The sequence below is a fragment of the Mastomys coucha genome, unplaced genomic scaffold (assembly GCF_008632895.1).
Source record: "Mastomys coucha isolate ucsf_1 unplaced genomic scaffold, UCSF_Mcou_1 pScaffold13, whole genome shotgun sequence".
Classification (NCBI taxonomy): domain Eukaryota; kingdom Metazoa; phylum Chordata; class Mammalia; order Rodentia; family Muridae; genus Mastomys; species Mastomys coucha.
The window spans coordinates 79,620,344-79,631,081 of NW_022196895.1; positions in this window are offsets into that span (position 1 = coordinate 79,620,344).

A 10,738-nucleotide genomic window follows, 5' to 3' on the forward strand; every position below is an offset into this window, starting at 1 on the left:
TCTCTCTCTCTTTCTCCCCCCCCCTCTCTCTCACACACACACACACAAGCACGCAAGAAGAGATTAGTACATGGTTTTGTAGAGACACTGAAAAATCTGAGCCATCTCCCAGCCCACTAGAGAGGCCAACCCTCAAACTGAACTCTCAGTCCTAGCTGTGATGACGTGTTGTTGTTGTTGTTGTTGTTGCTGCTGCTGCTGCTGCTGCTGCTGTTGCTGCTGCCGCTGCTGCTGCTGCTGTTGTGTCATTGAGACTTGTTACACTAGCCCTGAGGAATGGGTTCGTCAGGTGAGGCTAAGAGAAAAAACTGATTCCTCACTGAAATGGAATCATGACATCAAAGCCAGTGGAGGTGGGTGGGGGTGGGGTACAATGTCACTTAAGTGAGAGGCAGGAAGGCAGGGGAACACCACACTCATAAAGCCAGGTGACATCACACTTGCCAAATTAACACTGTTTATAAGGTCACCACTCAGCAGGCCCATGAATTCATCTGACGTTCCTTTAGTCGCACTATCCAAGGACCAACTCCAAGCTGGAGGACATAGGATGTCCTTCCAGGTCCCACAGGAGACAAGTTGATAGACAACTGCAGAGCAGATACAGTGAGGACCTTGGAGAGGACAGGATTGCCCGGCAGTCGGGATAACTGGGAAGTCTGCTCATCTGTCACATTGTGTCTGGAAGATGGGCGGGAATTACGGATGGACAAATCCAGGAACCTTGAGACCAAAAGGGGCCTGAAAGAACAGGAGGATAATAAATACTCTGACAGCGAGTGGGCATGGATGAGGGCCTGGGCATACAGCACCACCATGAAATCTGCCTGCCTGGGGCTCACACTGAAGCAGGAAGCCTGTCCCATGTGCATATGTCCCATGTGACAAATGCTATGATTAAAAAAAAAAAAAACAACTTAGAAAACATACACTTGTCTGTCCACACAAAGATCAGAGCTGAACTTAGTTTTAAAATCCAAAATATTTGGCAGGTGGCCAAACTTCAGTTCAGAAGTTAGAAATGTAAAATAATAAAATAAATGAGGTTGGTGGCAGACCCCTCCCCTATTCAGAGGTTTGCAAGGAAGGACTGACAACAAAGGTAGGGAGGAAACCTGAGAAGAGCAGCTTCCTTGGACATGAGGCTCTTGAGAGGTATTTTATGTAAAATTAATAGGTAATCCTTTGTGATGAGAAAGGAGCCACCACGGAAAGCCTCAAAAATAATAACGGATAGCGAGATGCAGAGGAGAGACAATTGAGATGTAAGCATAGTGAGCCTAAATTAGGCCCGCGCTTTTATGTGCAGCTTCTACTAATGGGTGCTTTTTCCTGTATTGCAAACTTGGGAAGATGAGAAAGGATTTCTTTATGCCGGTTTTATGGCATCTGGCAGTGGACCAAGCATTCATTATCAATAACAGCTGAGTTGAGACACAAATATAACAGCTTCCATGTTAAAAAATATTATTGAACAGCACAGACCTGGAGGGAAAATAAGGTGTGTGTTCGCGTGTGTGTGCATGTGTGTGTGCATATATGTGTGTGCATATGTATGTATGTGTGTGTTTGTGTATGTGTATCTGTGTGTGTGCATGTGTGTATTTGTGTGTTTATGCATGTGTATACATGTGTGCTTGTGTATGTTTCTGTGTTATGTGTATATTTGCATGTGTGTGTTTGTATATGTGTATCTATGTGTGTATTTTTCTATGTGTGTATGTGTATGTGTATATGTGTATGTGTGTGTATCTGTGTATGTATTTGTGTGTGTATGTGTATCTGTGTGTGTTTGTATGTGAGTGTATCTGTATGTGTGTGTGTGTGTGTATACATATATGTTCTCTCCTGTGCTGCTGTGCATGTGCCCCTGTATTTGGAGAACAGAGATCAAGCTTGGGTGTCAATCCCAGATGCCATCATTTTGTTTTTATGAGATAGGGTCTCTCACTGGCCTGGAGTGCTTCAGATAAACTGGCTGGGCAGAGAGCACCAGCAATCCACCTGTGTCTGCCTCTCCAGCTCTGCGATTACAGACCAACATCACCACGATAGCTTCTTATGTCAGCTCTGGGGCTCAAACTCAGGTCCTCATGCACAGCAAGCACTGACTGAGCTATCCTCCCCACGTGCACGTAGGTAGATAAGAAAGAAGACAAGCCAACAGTGCTCAGGGGCAGACCTACCCACATCTGAGCAAAGAAAGCCACAATTAAAAAAATGCCTCCATAAGACTTGCCTGCAAGCAAACCTGTAAAGTGTTTTCTTAATTAGTGATTGATGTGGAGGCCCAGGGCATGATAGCTGAACAAGGCATCAGGAGCAAGTCAGTAAACAGCACTCCTCCATGGTCTCTGCTTCAGTTCCTGTCTCTAGGTTCCTGCCCTGATTTCCTTCTGTGATGGACTGTAGTGTGGAAAAAATGTAAGCTGAAATAAACCCTTCCCTCCCTAAACTGCTCTTGGTCATGGTCACTAAAATCCCTAACTAATTCATGAATTGGTACCTAATTGCTGTGACAGACTTGACCACATGCCTTGGGGAGGATTTTAGCAACGTGTGAACTCTGGGCTAAAGAAGCTACTGTTGCTCAGAGCTCAGTGGGCCAGAATGCTGAGAGCTATGCAGAGCTATGCAGATACTGGGGGCCTGACATTTGACGTTTCAAAAGGAAGTCTGAGAATCCTTTAAAATCTTTATCAGGTTGTTATGAATCACGAATTTGGCTTTCATGAATCCACCGTGATTTACAAGAGACCAGAACCACTGAAGTGAAAGCTTTGCTTTCCTGGGACAATTGATGCTGCTAACTAAGCTGGAGCTGAGAAATTAGCAGTGACTAAGAAGAGACCAGCAGCATTAAGGTAAAATACTCTGGGTCATGTTTTCTTGGGGTGAGCTCACAGATACACTGACACGGAGGAAGGCTAAGGCTGTCCCTTGTGCTGGAAGCCAAACTTGGGTGTGTGTTAGAGTTCTCCAGATGGTACTGTTTTTGAAGCAATGAATGGGTCATAGAGAACAACTGAGGCTAGGTGCTGTGAGAGTCCAGGAGAGATCATTTGTGAAGGGGAAGCCTCAAGATCAAAGAGGCCATGGAGAAAAGCTGAGGCTTGGCTCCAGATGGCAGAGTTAGAGTTCTTGAAGCCAGCACAGGGAAGGCTATTGATGAAGGTTCAGCCTGGTGCACTGAAAACTCTAGAACTTGAGGAAGGCCAGTATCATTGGATGACCACCAAGGCCAACAGGTGTGGGGTGGAGCTAGTCTGAGCCCAGGAGATGAGCTGTACATGCTTCAGATGGCAGAGCTAGAGACATCGATCTGTACGAGGTTATTTTGAGCCCAGAAGATTGGGAGCGAGTGCCCAGGTAAATCACAAAAGCATTGTACTTTTGTACAGTTGAATTTTGAGCTTCCCTTTATTTTATTATGACTATGCCCTGAGTCTTTTCTCTTGAAATAAAAAAGTCTGTGACTTATATTTTTATTTTACTGGAGCTCATATTTGAGAAACTTTGAACTTTTAAGGGAATTATGAATATTCTAGAGAAAGTATGGACATTTAAGAGACTGAATATTTTGAAAAGGCTTAAACTTTGAAAGAGATTTTTGAATAAAATTTCAAGGTTTTTGGATTTTTAAATACTAAGGAACTTATAAAGTTGGACTGTTTTATTTTGTTATATTGATATTAATCTGAGACCTTGGGGATAAACAAGAAAGGAATGGTTATGGTTTAATAGTGGTGTGTTTGCTTGTCAAGTTGACAAGAAGTTAATTGTGTCTGTTAGTTTTGTCAAAATGGTCAAATCTAGACATAGCAAAGAAACCACAGCTGGGAAAAAGCCACCATAAGATTATCCTAGGCAAGTCTGTAGAACATTTTCTTTTCTGGTTTTTTTTTTTTTAATTTTAATGGAAATATTTTTTCTCACATAATATACCCTGATTATCATTCCCCCCCTCTACTCCCAGTGCTTCCCCAATGCCCCTCCCAGCTACTCCACGTCCTTCCTGTCATCATTTAGCAAACAAACAGGCTTCTAGGGGGTAATGCTAATATAAATATAATAAAATATAATAAGATAAAACAAAAACTAACATCAGAATTGGATAAAACAGAGAGAAGGAAAATAAGAAAACAAGAAAAGGCACACAAGAAGTGGAGATCCATTCATTCACACACTCATGAATCCCATGAAATCACTAAAGTGGAAACTACACTAAATACTGAAAGGACCTGGTGAAGATCCCTACAAGCTCTGTACAGGTTGCCTCAGTGTCTGAGAGTTCATACTGATCCCACTGGCCTTGTTTTCTTGGCGTCCTCTATCCCCTCTGGCTCTTACAGCTTTTTGCTTCCTCATTGCACAGGGTTCCCAGAGCCCTGAGGGGAGGAATTTGATAGAGACATCAAGTTTAGGGGTAAGTAAACTTTATGCATAATGCCTGGCTGTTGGTCTTTGTATTTGATTCGGAGGCATTTTCTTAATTAGTGATTGATGTGGGATGCCAAGCTCATTGTGGATGGTCCTGGAGTGAATAGAGAAACAAGCTGAGCAGGCCTTGAGGAGCAAACCACTAAGCAGCAATCTCCCATGGCCTCTATATCAAGTCCTATTTCTAGGTCCCCGCATGAGCTCCTGCTTTGATGAGTGATGGACTATGATGTGGAACTGTAAACTAACATAAACCCTTTCCTTCCCAGAACACTTTTGATCAGGTATTTATCACAATAGAGGAGTTTAATTGGAGAGTTAGCAAATGGCTTAGAAATTTCTTGAGCTACAAAGGTACAGAAGATGCTCACAGAACAATGTCCTGGTCCTGTTTCTGCCACTGACCTCTAGCTATGTATCTCAAACTCTGTTGATAAGTACATGTCTTATACATACATAGCTATTTAATCCTGCCTATTTTAAGATTAACAATTAAAGTAAAAGTGGCACCATCTATTCCATCTGCCTCCCATGACCACAGAGAAGTCTCCTATGTACTTCCTTCCAGTTCTTTCTGCATGCCCTGATTTTTCCTTTCCTTTCTGACATTTAATTAATATCATGCATGCTTTGATGATGCATGATAGTCCAACTAGTGAATAAGGATATTCACTAGTTAGGTCGGCATGTTTTGCTAACATTTACTCTGATTCCATTCCTAAAACTCTTACAGTGGGACAAACATGTCACCATCAAAGTGGGTACAGAGATTGATGGGAAGAAATCAGTGTGAGTTTATATGCACAGACATGTAAGCACCACAGAGTTCGTGCTACTTCCATGCTAACCAGTTAGCTTGTTTGCCATCCCTGGTACTGTCACTGAGTCATCAGGCTTCACAAGACAGAGGCCAAACTGGACCTTCCTAAAACTGAGTCACCTGTTAGATTAGTGTATGGTCAGGCCCCAAGGGGAGAATGTTCACTATCTCATTTCTGGGGATGAGGTTGAGTAGACAGGGCTCCATGTGTGTCAAAAACGAGGCTGTTTCCTGGAGACCCAACAGGGCTGCTGGCAGAGTAGTCAGAACAGACAACATGGTATGGGGTGGAGGCGGGGTTATCGGGCGTAGTACAGGCAGCACCGTCAGTCACAAGCCAGGACCTTCGAGTGGTGTGCGGAACAAGAGAGAGCAAGGCATTATGGTCTCCATGGTAACTGTAACTATGTAATTGTGGCTTTTATTTGGTATTGTGCATGTTGTCTAGGTCTTTAAGAAATAATCACTGGCAAAAAGTGTTTTGTCCAGGGCTACAGGTGGTCTGTTGGTGGGCAGGTTCAAAGGACTCTCCCAGATGGGGAGCTCAGGAGGCCCAGGGAGAAGCCAGGACGCCTTGATGATCGCACCCACATCTGTAGTCTTGGATTTCTTTAGGGTTCTGGTATACCTAGGCAACAAGGTCAGAATACAGCACTTACATCCTGCCTTCAAGAGTAGGGGTGCTGCCCCACTGAGGCCCTGTACCCCCATTACTACTGGGAACCTCATCACATGATTATCTTTACATGGCCCGTCACTTTAATTTCCATTCTTACATACTGAAAAGATGGCTTTTTCCCACAGTGGGTAAATTTTCATTTTACTTCCTCAGTAAATGTGTCCCACTTTCTATAAAACAGTGAGGTGGTAGCTTGTCCCCCACGCATGGGTATCTGTATATTAAGATGTTAACCCCTTCATTCCATGTGGCTAATGATCTCTTCGTCTGTCATTTAATGGATGCTATTACGTATGACTTGAGACACACAGCTTTTCAGTTACAATCGCAGACATATGTCAGCTCCCTGTACTCTAGCTCCCACTGATGTAGTTAACATACTTTTCTTACATTTTAAAATGTCTTTCTTTAATTTGAACCCACAAAAGAGATACACATACAGAATTACTAGTAAATTTTGCTGAATGTAACTCTTGGTCCTTCTGTCTAATGGTAAGCCTCAAGTCTTCCAGATCTCACAGAAACAGCTTTGGGTTGTGATAATTATATTTTTATTGAAGCTTACTGGGGATTTTTTTGGAATAAAGTTTCCCTCTAAAAGTTAGGTCTTAAATAGCTACTTTTGGTCAACATCACTTGTTAAATACTTCTGTTTTCATTTTTTAAAGTGCATTCTTTATTAGATTGTAAATCTTCCTTTAAATGTCTCAAGTTTCAGAGCCTTTCTGTGCATCAAGAATGTTGGTATTGTGGCATTAATTTTTGATTTATCAGAGTATTGCAAATAATAGGAATGTCTATCATGTTTTCTTCTAGTCATATTTTTGAATTATTTTTATTACATTCTAAAAATAATCCTACTAGAATCTTATATATTACATGCTCTTTCATTTCATAACACAAATATCTTTGAAAAGTAGACTTCATAACTTCTTTACAGTTGGAGAAACTTAAAAGTCGTGGAAAGAAAGAAGTCTGTAGAATTACTACAAAATGTTGCCAGATACAACTCATGGTCCAGAATCTCTGCTGAATTCTGTCTGATGGTAAGCCTTAAGTCTTCCAGATCTCACAGAAACAGGATCGGGTTTTGATAATTATATTTGGGCTAAGTTTCAAAGTGCCCTCTGAAAGGATATTTTGTGGCTATAAATCCATTTTCAAATGTTTGCTCAAATGAGAAGGGAAAGGAAAGAAGGAGGCTTCAGATGTGCCCGTCTACCCTCTGAGTCCACACTGCTGTCTTCGAGCCAGGTCGGGACCCTCACCCTCTCCCACAGATTACTCTAGATATGGCATGGCTACCATACCACTCTGTCCTCAGCTTCTCTTATCTATTTCCACATGGCATTGAGAGTCTCCACATGGCCTGTGTATCTGTGTATGTGTGTGTGTGTGTATGTGTGTGTGTGTGTATGTAGTATGTATAGTGTGTATGAATGCCATAGGTGTGGGGTGTGCATCTATGTGTGTTGTCTATGTGTGTATATGTGAATACCATGTGTATATGACAGTGTGTATCTGTATGTGTCTATATGTGTGTGTAAATGCCATGTGTGGTAGTATATATCTGTGGTGTGAGTGTATGTGTGTGTGTAAATGCCATGTGTGGTGGTATATATCTGTGGTATGAGTGTATGTGTGTGTGTGTGTGTGTGTGTGTGTGTGTGTGTGTGAATGCCATGTGTGTGGGAGTGCACCCCAAGAAAAGGAATTCAGAATCTCTAGGTTGGAGCTTGAATTATAGTTATAGACTGTGAACACACTAATATAGATGTTAGAAGCTGAACTCAGGCCCGCTGGAAGAGCCCCAAATGCTCTTAACCACTGAGACATCTCTCCAGCACTCCCAGATAGTCTCTGTATAAAGGAACTTGGCATGCACACTGAAAGTTCTCTAAACATGGAAGAGGAGAGAGAGTGCTGCAAGTTCATATATATATACATATATATATGTGTATATATATATGTATATATATATACACACATATATGTGTGTGTGCATATGTACATATACATATATATACATATATGTATATGTATATACATATATATATACATGCTAGAGTTGTGGTAAGGAATATATTTAGTCACTGTGAGCCAGGTAATGCTGGACTGTCAACCCAACTTGTCATCAGAAAGGTGAATGCTCATAGAGGAACCATAACTACTCATTTAGAGCATAGCTGCTGTGGGCTAAATGGGGGAATGTCCCCGCAGGCTCATTCTTGAACACTTGATGCCATGCTGGCAGTTCTGTCTTAGAAGGTGATGGAACATTTAGGAGGTGGAGACTCAAAGAAGGAAGTGAGCCACTGAGCTAGGACACTGAGCCTTATAACCCATTCCTTACTGCTCAATGGAGATGCGAAGAAAGGAGGAGCCCTGGCCACCTAGCAGACTTTACCTACTGCCACCTGACTTTCACCATGCCTTCCCCGTCAAGACAGACTTCATCCTCTCAAACTGTGAACCAAAACAATTATCCCTCCCTTAAGTAGCTCTGTGAGAATGCTGGGTCATAGCAATGAGGAAGATAATTAAGGCACCAGCCAAACGTGGAATTTATTGTGTTAGTATTCCTTTCAAGATTCCCAGTGTGGTGTGGCTGTAATCTTATTAATAGAAAAGCATGCCTGTAGACTTTCCTCTCCTCAGTGCTTCTGTCCCCACAAATGTAAATGAAGTCCCTTTGGCAGGGGACTCTGCATATGTGCATCTTCTCATGTGGACCACGCTGTCACTCACCCAGTCTGCAAACCTAGCAGCTGCAGCCCCAGGTCATCTTTCTGCCCCGTGCGCCAGAGGGATTTTGTTGTTTTGTTTTTTTGTTTTTTTTTTTCTTTGAAGGAGCAGCTATTTTATTCCCAAGTAACCAAAACACACTTAAAGTATGTAAGAAAAAAACTGAAGCCTTTTCTCTCAAGCCTTCAAATGCTTTCAATTAAAACACATTTCCAGACAGAGAGGAAAATTGCCAATGCCTGGATGTGTGCGGTAATTGTGTTCATTTTGAAATGTGATAGATATTAGGTGTTGTGGCAGATTGTGAGATAATATTCATCTCTCCTGTAAAACATGTATTCCCACAAGATGTATGGAAAGTTCTAGATGTTTGGGCTAGACTGTAGCATCTTCTGCCTCCCTCAGACGTCTCCCACTGGGGCTTTTGAGTAGATTTTGAGAATAAGTATTGGTCTTCCTCCTGTTTGGAGATGCCCATGTAATAATGCTGGAGAGCCGAAACCCAGTAATCTACATCATGGCAATGGGCAGAACATGCACCCTCAGGACCAACTTCCTGGGTTGGAAACTGGGTGTTCAATTTGTCCTTTAAAAATGAATAATGTTCCTACACTCCCCTACTTGCATGCTGTAATATCTAAATAAGATTACCAAGATGGGACTTGCAGTGCTCCAAAAATATCTACTTCATCTTTTTTTTTTTAGGAACACAGAAAATCTGGAATACATTATGAAGTGCTAAGTGTTGTCATGAATGGTCATCTTTCAAGTGAGCATACACAGGAAATGGGTCTGTTCATACATCTCCATGGAGACTGTGGGGTTGGCAAGAATACAAATCTCCCATGTGCCATCTCCCCTATAGTATTAGCTTACCAGGGTCCTGGGAAGGGACAAATGGTGGCTGCGGATCAGGTCTGTGCATGTGACAAGGAATGGGCAGTGAGCATCCTGTCACCTCCTGGTCTTCACCTTGGCTTAGTTGGTCCTGCCTCAGGAATAATGCCTTTATCTGTACCCATAATGCCTGGGGACTGGACCTATCAAGACTAGTCTTCTCCCATAGCCATATCCAGGTGACTATGACAAAAGGAAATGTCATGGCCTTTCTTTGTGTGTGTGTGTGTGTGTGTGTGTGTGTGTATGTATGTGTGTATGTGTGTGTATGTGTGTATGTGTATGTGTATGTGTGTATGAGTATGTGTGTGTATGTGTGTATGTGTGTGTATGTAGGTGTGTATGTGTGTATGTGTGTGGGTATGTGTGTATGTGTGTATGTGTATGTGTGTGTATGTGTATGTATGTGTGTATGTGTGTACATGTGTATATGTGTATGTATATGTGTGTATGTGTGTGTATGTGTATGTGTATGTGTATATGTGTATGTGAGTGTGTGTGTATGTGTGTATGTGTGTGTATGTATGTGTGTATGTGTGTAGGTATGTGTGTATGTGTGTGTATGGGTGTGTGTATGTGTGTGGGTATGTGTGTATGTGTGTATGTGTGTGTAGGTGTGTATGTGTGTGTGTATATGTGTATATGTGTGTGTATGTGTATGTGTGTGGGTATGTGTGTGTATGTGTGTATGTATGTGGGTATGTGTGTATGTGTGTGTATGTGTGTGTATGTGTGTATATGTGTGTGTACGTATGTGTGTATGTGTGTATGTGTGTGGGTATGTGTGTATGTGTGTATGTGTGTGTATGTGTGTGTATGTGTATGTATGTATATATGTGTGTGTATGTGTGTATGTGTATGTATATGTGTGTATGTGTATGTATGTGTGTATGTGTGTGTATGTGCATGTATGTATGTGTATGTGTGTATATGTGTGTATGTGTGTATGTGTATGTGTGTGTATGTGTGTGTATGTGTGTATGTGTGTATGTGTGTATGTATGTGTATGTGTGTATATGTGTGTATGTATGTGTATGTGTGTGTATGTGTGTGTGTATGTGTGTGTGTGTGCCTGCTACTGAGACCATTGAGCACATGTACCACATTTTCAATTATGACAGAAATGTCAAAGGCCAGTGGTAGGTCACTAGTAATAA